This window comes from Scylla paramamosain, chromosome 44 (genome assembly GCF_035594125.1).
Source record: "Scylla paramamosain isolate STU-SP2022 chromosome 44, ASM3559412v1, whole genome shotgun sequence".
Taxonomy (NCBI): domain Eukaryota; kingdom Metazoa; phylum Arthropoda; class Malacostraca; order Decapoda; family Portunidae; genus Scylla; species Scylla paramamosain.
Genome location: NC_087194.1, coordinates 5,704,405 through 5,715,778, shown reverse-complemented (window position 1 = coordinate 5,715,778; position 11,374 = coordinate 5,704,405). Strand labels below are relative to the sequence as shown.

General features: G+C 40.6%; 1 long non-coding RNA gene across 1 annotated transcript; it reads left to right on the top strand.

The window, feature by feature from the left end:
* The first annotated feature begins 2,135 nt into the window (after positions 1-2,135).
* Positions 2,136-10,058, top strand: LOC135094153 (uncharacterized). The gene is made up of 3 exons (XR_010263619.1): positions 2,136-2,246; positions 2,363-2,492; positions 9,978-10,058. It is a non-coding gene; the product is annotated as an uncharacterized LOC135094153 (long non-coding RNA).
* The last annotated feature ends 1,316 nt before the right edge of the window (positions 10,059-11,374 follow it).

Below are 11,374 nucleotides of genomic sequence, written 5' to 3'. Positions count from 1 at the left end.
TAAAAAAACTTGACACAGGCCCTGAAGCCAGCTGAACCAAGCACCGTAGACGTGTTGTAGTAGCGTAGCAGCTTCCAATGGTGATGGCTTACCAGAAATGCGTCGGTGACGGCTTAGCAGGATATATATATATATATATATATATATATATATATATATATATATATATATATATATATATATATATATATATATATATATATATATATATATATATATATATATATATATATATATATATAATGTGTGTGTATGATGTTTTTCTTTTCACATTCAGGAAGCCAAGTCAGATATTTTTCGAGAAGTGAGAGATTCCCAGAAAGTTGGTCGCTTACGGTACTTAAAAGTAAGTCAATATTCATCAGTGCTTGATGAAGCTGTCGTGCCTGGACGACAAGTCATTATTGATTCAGATGCAGTGATTACTCCACTTCGAAGTGAACACTTTTCCCGTACCGGTAAGTTGATAACTATTTTTCGTTCTCTCTCTCTCTCTCTCTCTCTCTCTCTCTCTCTCTCTCTCTCTCTCTCTCTCTCTCTCTCTCTCTCTCTCTCTCTCTCTTTCTCTCATGACGTATTTCGTATTTCAATAGGATTTATTATAACCACAATATATGGAAACATGAGAAGGAATTGAAGTTGTCGTTCAAGTGCGTAACTGACTAACGCAAAATTAAACATTTAATCTAATAAATCTATAACTCTGGGGTGGTATCTGTCAGACGAATATTTAGAACTTGTTGATAGGCGGGGGTAACAGTCTTCTGGGCTTTGTTCTTTATATATATGATATACACATATTGTACAGAGATATGTACAGAGACTCGGGATTCTTCTGGACGTTGTCGTATCTGTTCTGAATACAACCCGGTTCGCGTTTCTTTATCGTTTAAGGGAAATGCGTATCTAGATGTCTGGCCAACACTTCCGACTTTCTTTATGTTGTGTCATAAGAAATTCAAATGTCTTGTATTTTGGGTGACACAGCCAAATCTGTAGACCCAACTTGTTTTGGCTGTCACATCCAGCTACAAAACATTCCTATTATATTTTACTTCGGATGTTCGTCACACGCAAATGAGTTTACGAGTAAAATCGTAACAGTCCGTAACATAACTCGATCATGCAAACAGGTCCGTAGTGAATATAAAATTGAATGCTGGAAACGATAACGTACCACTGTCAAAAAATAAAGATATTAAAAGTCGGATGCCATCGCCTTGCAGGCAGGTTTGGATAGAATGAACAAATGGACGGACAGATGGCAAATGCAATTTAACATCAACAGATACAAAGTACTTAGCGTAGGTAGAGGAAACCCAGCCAATAAACAACGAAGTTCTGGTTGGTTCAGAGTACGAAAAAGATTGAGGTTCAGAGTTATATGTAGCTCTGAACTCTAAGAGAGCAATGCACAGAGGCCAGAAATAGGGCAAATAGGGTATCAGGATTCATTTTTAAGGGTGTTGAAAGTAGAAGTCCCGAAGTAATATTAAATCTATATTTGGCGTTGGTCATACCCAATCTAGACTACGCTGTGTAGTTCTGGTCCCCATATTACGGGATATAGGTCTATTAGAATCAGTACAAAGAAGAATGACTAAAAGGATGCAGGGGATGAGGAGTATTCCTTACGAAGCAAGACTGAAGCTAGTGAATTTACATTTTTTAGAGAGACTTCGGTTGAGGGGACCTGATAGAAGTCTTTAAGTGGTATAAGGGTTATAATAAGCGGGACGTAAGGAAAATTCTTAGGATCAGTAACCAGAACAGAACAAGAAATAATGGGTTCAAGCCTGAGAAATTCAGGTTTAAAAAAGAGACAGGAAAGAACTGGTTCTCAAATAGAGTGGTACATGAATGGAACGGTTTCAATAATCAAGTTGTTAGCGCTGAGTCATTATATATATATATATATATATATATATATATATATATATATATATATATATATATATATATATATATATATATATATATATATATATATATATATATATATATATATATATATATATATATATATATATATATATATATATATATATATATATATATATATATATATATATATATATATATATATATATATATATATATATATATATATATATATATATATTCGTTAAATGTCCTTTCCTTGCAGGTCGATGTAGCTTGTACACCGGTAGAGAAAGTTTGATATCCCAGCCACTTGCACTTATCGGAAAAAACAGAAACCCTCTCGTCCTTGCTATGAGTAAAAAGTAACCATGAACAGCATTCATATTGTTGTATGCGCATATAATTGCATTGTTTTTTATTTTTCTTTTATTTGTATGTATCGTGCATCGTAATATTCATATATATTTTAAATCCCTAGAGTGTTGTCCATGGTCGAGGCTGGGCTACCGGACTTTTGGTACTATGAAGGCATCGCTAACTCTACTTCCTGCTATCAGCTCCCTACTAAAGTTACTATAACATCATCGTTTTCTCTACAGAGCTCCATGGTAAATAGATGAATGAATAAATAAATAAATAAAGATGTCTATGATATTGCTGAAGGATCTACGTAGATGTTTGAATTGAGTTGTTGCTCTGTGACGTATTTTGAAAAAAAAAAAACCAAGAGTATATGGTCAGGTGTTATACGTTAGAGAGAGAGAGAGAGAGAGAGAGAGAGAGAGAGAGATAATTGTAGGAGTATTTATTTATTGGTATATGATATCGAATCTCCTTTTCTGGGTGACAGGACAGAACCCTGAGGAATACCACTGTTAATAGATTTAGGAGAGGAACAGTGACCGTCTACCACAGCAGCAATAGAACGGTGAGAAAGGAAACTTGAGATGAAGTTACAGAGAGAAGGATAGAAACCGTAGGAGGGTAGTTTGGAAACAAAGCTTTGTGCCAGACTCTATCAAAAGCTTTTGATATGTCCAAGGCAACAGCAAAAGTTTCACCAAAATCTCTAAAAGAGGATGACCAAGACTCAGTAAGGAAAGCCAGAAGATCACCAGTACAGCGGCCTTGACGGAACCCATACCGGCGATCAGATAGAAGGTTGTGAAGTGATAGATATTTAAGAATCTTCCATTTGAGGATAGATTCAAAAACTTTAAATAGACAGGAAATTAAAGCAATAGGACGGTAGTTTGAGGGATTAGAACGGTCACCCTTTTTAGGAAAAGGTTGAATGTGGGCAAACTTCCAGCAAGAAGGAAAGGTAGATGTTGACAGACAGAGCTGAAAGAGTTTGGCTAGGCAAGGTGCAAGCACGGAAGCACAGTTTCGGAGAACAATAGGAGGGACCCCATCAGGTCCATAAGCCTTCCGAGGGTTTAGGCCAGCGAGGGCATGGAAAACATCATTGCGAAGAATTTTAATAGGTGGCATGAAGTAGTCAGAGGGTGGAGGAGAAGGAGGAACAAGCCCAGAATCGTCCAAGGTAGAATTTTTAGCAAAGGTTTGAGCGAAGAGTTCAGCTTTAGAAATAGATGTGATAGCAGTGGTGCCATCTAGTTGAAATAGAGGAGGGAAAGAAGAAGAAGCAAAGTTATTGGAGATATTTTTAGCTACATGCCAGAAGTCACGAGGGGAGTTAGATCTTGAAAGGTTTTGACACTTTGACAGGTTTTTTGGCTAGTTGGAGAACAGACTTGGCATTGTTCCGGGCAGAGATATAAAGAGCACGAGATTTTGGTGATGGAAGGCTTAAGTACCTTTTGTGGGCCACCTCTCTATCATGTATAGCACGAGAACAAGCTGTGTTTAAACCAAGGTTTAGAAGGTTTAGGACGAGAAAAAGAGTGAGGAATGTACGCCTCCATGCCAGACACTATCACCTCTGTTATGCGCTCAGCACACAAAGACGGGTCTCTGACACGGAAGCAGTAGTCATTCCAAGGAAAATTAGCAAAATACCTCCTCAGGTCCCCCCAACTAGCAGAGGCAAAACGCCAGAGGCACCTTCGCTTAAGGGGATCCTGAGGAGGGACTGGAGCGATAGGACAAGATAAAGATATGAGATTGTGATCGGAGGAGCCCAACGGAGAAGAAAGGGTGACAGCATAAGCAGAAGGATTAGAGGTCAGGAAAAGGTCAAGAATGTTGGGCGTATCTCCAAGACGGTCAGGAATACGAGTAGGGTGTTGCACCAATTGCTCTAGGTCATGGAGGATAGCAAAGTTGTAGGCTAGTTCACCAGGATGGTCAGTGAAGAGAGAGGAAAGCCAAAGCTGGTGGTGAACATTGAGGTCTCCAAGAATGGAGATCTCTGCAAAAGGAAAGAGGGACAGAATGTGCTCCACTTTGGAAGTTAAGTAGTCAAAGAATTTCTTATAGTCAGAGGAGTTAGGTGAGAGGTATACAGCACAGATAAAGTTAGTATGAGAGTGACTCTGTAGTCGTAGCCAGATGGTGGAAAACTCAGAAGATTAAAGAGCGTGGGCACGAGAGCAGGTTAAGTCATTGCGCACATAAACGCAGCATCCAGCTTTGGATCGAAAATGAGGATAGAGAAAGTAGGAAGGAACAGAAAAGGGGTTACTGTCAGTTGCCTCAGACGCCTGAGTTTCAGTGAGGAAAAGAAGATGAGGTTTAGAAGAGGAGAGGTGGTGTTCTACAGATTGAAAATTAGATCTTAGACCGCGAATGTTGCAGAAGTTAATGAAGAAAAAGTTGAGGGGGGTGTCAAGACACTTAGGGTCGTCGACAGAAAGGCAGTCCGACCTAGGGACATTTATGGTCCCCTCCCCAGATGGGGACTCCGAGGCTGGTGTAGGAGTCGCCATGATGATTTTAAAATTTTTGAGTGAAGGGTGTGTGTGTTATTAGGTGCTTGTAGTTTTGTGTGGGGGAAGAGTTGTCTTTAGAGGGCAGGCTGTGACTGCCCCCTTGTGTTGTGAGACACAAAGGGAAACATTCAGTGAGGTCACAGCTGGGTTTAATAATAAGTTCACAGCACCCCCTGAACAGTGCTTTAGACCTCACTGGGAGTAATTATCGTTTCGGCAGGTGTCTACTGCCTCCTGGCAATTCCCATATATTTTTACCTGCGGACCTACTACTCGTAACAAGAACTTTTTACTGGAATCATTCTTAGAATCGTGTTCTACGCATGCCGACTCCATCCTTGTATTTACGGATTGTTCAGATTCTGAGGCTGGACTCAAATATGGCGTTATCTCCCTTTTATTCTGTCGAGGCGGTTGCCTCCCCGCTGTTGCTTCTGCTTTTATGGCAGAATTTTTTGCCATTGTCGTAGCTTTAAGAATTATTTTTTCTCTTCCCGTCTCATCTTTTACAATTTGTAATGACTCTCGTAGTATTCTTTCTGCCGTGGAACATTTTTATTCATTCTTCTCTTTATCCTCCTGTTTTATCAATTCTTGAGTGTTTTTTTTTTCCAGCGTGTGGGTTTTGCTGTGTCCCAGCACATGTTAGAGTTTCTGGGAATGAGAAGGCCGATTGTTCGACTAAAGAAGCAGCAACTCGGCTTGCTCCTTCCAGCCCCATTTCATGACTTGTGCTCCAGTATAAAGATGGCAGTTCTTACCAACTGGCACAGCTGGTGAGAGGCTTTAGTCGCCACCACTACGAAGGGGAGATACTTCTTGTGCTGTCCGTCCGTGGACTTGCGTCCATGTGCTGGGGCGCCGTTCAGAGACTGCACTGGCCCGTTTCCTGACGGGTCACACTCGTCTTACACATATGGTTACGTTATGTCCTGGGAAACACAACTCGTCTTACACATATGGTTACGTTATGTCCTGGGAAACACAACCATTTTGTGATGAATGCTTAGTTCCCCTTACAGTGCGATACTTTCTGGTGGAGAGTCCAAGTCTGGTGAAGCTGCGGGAGCGATATCTTTTCCGTTGTCGTGGTGAAAATGTGACTTTCCAGATGTCGTTGATACTTGGAGAGAGAGCTCTTTCCCGAGACACGAGTTCCTCATGTTTGTGGAGCAGGCTGATCTTTTGAACAAATTATAGTTTCCCTTTTAAATATTTTTATTGCAATTATTTTACCAGTAATATAGTATTAGGCGAACTTTATCTTTTGCCCTGGGAGAACCTGGAGGCAGTGAAGAAGACGCACAACGGATAACGCTGGGCTCTGGGACCTGTGTCAGTGGGTTCAGTGACTTGGGCACATAACGAACAACGCCAGATTTCACTCTTCAAGGTCAGTCGAGTCATTACCACCTGACATTGAATTTGTACTCTAAATACCAACCATCTCAGTGTTTAGTACTTGCATTTGTGTTGTTTGGTCCCATTTCCTTTTTAATATTCACTTTTTTTTGTGATTTTTTACGTTTTTGCCATACCATAATTTAGTTTCTAATATCAATATTTTAACCTGCAATCCTTGTTGCTTTTAAAGGTTTGCATTGACGCCATATGACCGCGATGCTGCACCGCAATAAAGCAAATCAATCATTCAATCAAAACTGAGTTATAAAAATGCTTCTTTTTAATTCTGCCAAAAAGTGCCCAAATACTGATAATGTTTGGATTTTCCTTCACTAGAAAGGAAAATCTCTATCCTCTAGAAAATCTCTATCCTCTTTTTGTTAGTTTCCGTGAACTTCTGCTTTATGCAAAAATTCCTTGTAATTTTTGTTAACCGATAAATCAGTCCTTTCTTTGGAAACTTCTATATAATCTTGTAACAAAGTTTAAATTTGTTTGACATTATCTTCCGTTTTATAATATAAATTGCCTTCTCGATATATTATTTTCTTTCCATGTGTTACAGAAAAAAGAAATTATTTCTTTCCCAGAATATACATTTTTTTTTTCTATGCAAGAGAGGCAAAGGCTAAGGGCAACGAAAATTGCGAAAAAAAAAAAAAAAAAAAAGGCTCACTGAGAGTGACGGTCCCTAAAAGAACATCGAAAACTATTCAGAATTGGAGGATAAGCGTCATAGAAAGGACGAAATACAGAGGAAGGCATGGAGTTCCAGAATTTTACCGAAAAAAAAAAAAATCATTGAGAATACTGTTGGGAAAAATTATTGAAAATACTGGTTACTCTTGAATTAGGGGGTAATTAGAAAGTCTTGTATAGGAGACTACGGGAGCAGGGGAGGCATGCAGTTACCAAGATCGGAAGAGCAGTTTGTGTGAAAATAGCTGTAAAAAATAGCAAGAGTTCATTAGAGGAAAATCTTTTGATTCCACTCTTTTTTAGAAGACCAATGTTATTGGAGATTTTTGGCATTTTTCCAGAAGTAATTTTATATTGATGGAATTTTTTTGCTAGTTGGAGAATAGGCTTGGCATGATTTCAGGCAGAAATATATAGTGCATGTGATTCAGGTGATGGAAGGATCAAGTACCGTTTGTGGGTCCTCCTCTCTATCGTCTATATCACGAGAACAAGCTGGTTTAGGGCGAGAGAGAGTGAGGAATGTACGCCTCCATGCCAGGCACCATCACTTCCGTTATGCGCTCAGAACACAGAGACGGGTCTTTGACACGAAAACACCTGTAATTCCAAGGGAAATCAGAATCATTCGTCCTCACGTCTAACGTCCACCCCAATTTGCAAGAGCAAAACGCCAAGGGCACATTCCTTTTGAAGGATCCAGAGAAGGAACTGAAACGATAGGACAAAATACGTAATGAGGCTATGATCGGAGAAACCAAACAGAGAAGACAGAGTGACAATAAAAGCAGAAGGATTAGAAGTTAGGAAAAGGTTAAAAATGTTCGGCGTACATGCAAGACGATCAGGGATACCATTAAGGTGTTGTACTATAATTCCTGTAAGTCGTGGAGGATAGCAAAGCTAAAGTCAAGTTCACCGTGTTGGTCGGTGAAGGAAGGGGAAAGTCAAAGCTGAAGGAAATTGTACTCTTCAAAGATGGAGAGACAGAGTTTTTCTTTTTTTTATTATGGTTGTCAGGTTCTAGCTAAAGACCTTTGAAATCAATGGCATGTCTGCTAATAGTTTAAGAGTCCGCAGGGGGTGGTTCTACATTCCCTATATGTAAGGAAATATGAAATACTCTAGAATGTTTTCAACATGTATTCATCACGAGAATAAGTGAATAAGTAAGCTCACTCATTTGAACGAAACAGTGCAAACACCTTCGCAGTGCACTTCCAGGTGCAACATAAACTCGTACTTATTCCAAACACAAGTAGAACACACCCTCGGCGTACTGCACCTCCCTGGATAACATAAACTTGTAAGTAGGTGGCAACAAGGGAAAGCCAGCGAACGGCAGACACTGGGACCTTCATCAGGCCTAAAGGAGTAGCTAACGAAGGGCGACTAGCGTTTCCGGGAAATGCAGAGGGACTGCGAAGCTGATGGGTGGTCCTTGGCTAGGTCCAGAAACCACTGCAGAGAGGTGATGGTGTGACAGCCGATGCCCAGTTAGTTGCCAAGATCCAGAGGGAAGGAGGAGAGCTGTGGTCTGCATGGAGAAATGACCCACCCAGGTTCAGCTCCGTTCTGCAATGAAGTGGCCGCACCAAGGGCAGCACAGGTCCGTCGCCAGCTCAATTCTTGCTTTGCTGGCTATGGGAAGCAGAAATGAAGCTTACTACTGTGAGGGGTGAGCATTTCACAAGACGCCACCAAAGGTTACACTGTTGTCCAGTGAAGAAATGACATATGACCGTACATAAGAAAAGTATTCCCGTTTTTCCGACCAAATACAACCCCCCTCCGCCCACAGTTGCCGCTAACTCGGGTCAGTTTATCCCTAGGCTATCTACTCCGTAGCCTAGTGCAGGACACAAATACGATGAATCCAGGTACTGCTGGTCGCCGACAACAGTCGTCACCCTGTTTAACACCCGCAGGGAAGGAAGTATAACGAACGCAACTCATAATAATATATATATATATATATATATATATATATATATATATATATATATATATATATATATATATATATATATATATATATATATATATATATAATATTGATAATAATCAGCCACGTGCTAGGGAGCACAGACAGCACAAGACAACAACTAAAATAGAGTATAATACCCACGTCCAGCATAGATATTATATACTCTGGGCAGAAAACAGCCTTTCTACAATCTTTCAGAAGACAGATTTCCACCTCCAAAAACACTGGTGGATGTCCTGGAAAAACTAAACAGCTGTGGCCCAGCAGCAAATACTATAGGATCCTCTAATGCAGGACAATCACAACTACAACCTCAGACATTATTAACATTTAAAGAGGACACAACACGCACGACGTCCAGACACACACAACCCACAACAGTACGCTGTGCCTCGGCAGTACGCTGTACAAAAACAATGGACGTCAAGACAAACTTAGATTTGTACGTGGAGTCACCGCTCACACCCTGCGGCAGTAACGAGCTACTGGACAACTCGCTCCCTCTCAAACCATATCTAAATTCGCCCAGATCACGGCTTCCCGTAGGACAAAATAATAATAACCAATATAGTGAGGCATAACCTTATTATCAAACCCGTAGGTATATTACAAGTATGCCCTCCCTACGGTATAATTTCCACACGCCTCTCAACGTCTGTCTCGTTCGGTTATCTGCTCGTTACTTCGACTCTCTATTCTCCACAATTTCTAAAGGAGCAAGACGTTCTGTGTAACACCGTCTTCACACCAGCGCAAGAATACACGGATGCACAGACGTCCATGTACACAAAAATGCTTACGCACGCAAGAACAAACCAGCGCACACACACACACACACACACACACATACACACACACACACACACACTTATATATACACTTACACGTCCAAACAGGTGGGTATTTCTGTTCTCACGTTGGTAAATACTTAATGTAGGTTACTAAGTCCTATGTCTGCAAATGAAAAAAAAAAATTTGCTCTTACAGCTGTCAAGTTACTTTCTTGTTTCAATAATTCTTGAAATAGTGTGTGTGTGTGTGTGTGTGTTTGTGTGTGTTTGTGTATTGCTTTGAATCTGCAACAGGATATTCCTTTCTTCCACACACAGGCGATGTTCATGGTCCTCATAGGTGGGCTGATTCTTGCCTTCGTTACCTTCTGCGTGGAGATGGTTGTGACTGAATTTCCTGTTTTTAATAGTTTGTGATTTTTTTTTTAACTAATAAAGATATAAATGAGAAAAACAGCAACAGTTTTTTTTCCAATAAACACACACACACACACACACACACACACACACACACATACACATATCCTCAACAGGAAGATTCTTAAACATCTATCACTTCACAACCTTCTATCTGATCGCCAGTATGGGTTCCGTCAAGGCCGCTCTACTGGTGATCTGGTTTTCCTTACTGAGTCTTGGTCATCCTCTTTTAGAGATTTTGGTGAAACTTTTGCTGTTGCCTTGGACATTTCAAAAGCTTTTGATAGAGTCTGGCACAAAGCTTTGACTTCCAAACTATCCTCTTACGGCTTCTATCCTTCTTTCCTTTCTGACCGTTATATTGCTGTTGTGGTAGATGGTCATTGTTCTCCTAAATCTATTAACATTTGTGTTTCTCATGGTTCTGTCCTGTCACCCACTCTCTTCTTATTATTCATCAATGACCTTCTAAACCAAACTACTTGTCCTATCCACTCCTACGCTGATGATACTTTTCTTTTTCACGCCTTTTCATAGACGTCCAACCCTTCAGGAGGTAAACATTTCACGCAGGGAAGCCACAGAACACCTGACTTCTGATCTTTCAAAAATTTCTGATTGGGGCAGAGTAAGCCTGGTATTCTTCAGTGCCTCAAAAACTCAATTCCTCCATCTATCAACTCGACACAACCTTCCAGACAACTATCCCCTCTTCTTCAATGACACTCAATTGTCCCCCTCTTCTACACTCGGTCTGTCCTTTACTTATAATCTGAACTGGAAACTTCACATCTCATCTCTAGCTAAAATAGCTTCTATGAAGATAGGCGTTCCTAGACATCTCCGCCAGTTTTTTTTCATCCCCCCCAGCTGCTAACTCTGTACAAGGACCTTATCCGTCCATGTATAGAGTATGCTTCACATGTCTGGGGGGGTTCCACTCATACCGATCTTCTAGACAGGGTGGAATCAAAAGCTTTTCGTCTCATCAACTCCTCTCCTCTAACTGACTGTCTTCAGCCTCTTTCTCATCGCTGCAATGTTGCATCTCTAGCTGTATTCTACCGCTATTTTCATGCTAACAACTCTTCTGATCTTGCTAACTGCATGCCTCCCCTTCTCCCGCGGCCTCGCTGCACAAGACTTTCTTCTTTCTCTCACCCCTATTCTGTCCACCTCTCTAATGCAAGAGTTAACCAATATTCCCAATCATTCATCCCTGGAACTCCCTGCCTGCTTCTGTATTTCCACCTTCCTATGACTTGAATTCCTTCAAGAGGAAGGTTTCAAGACAC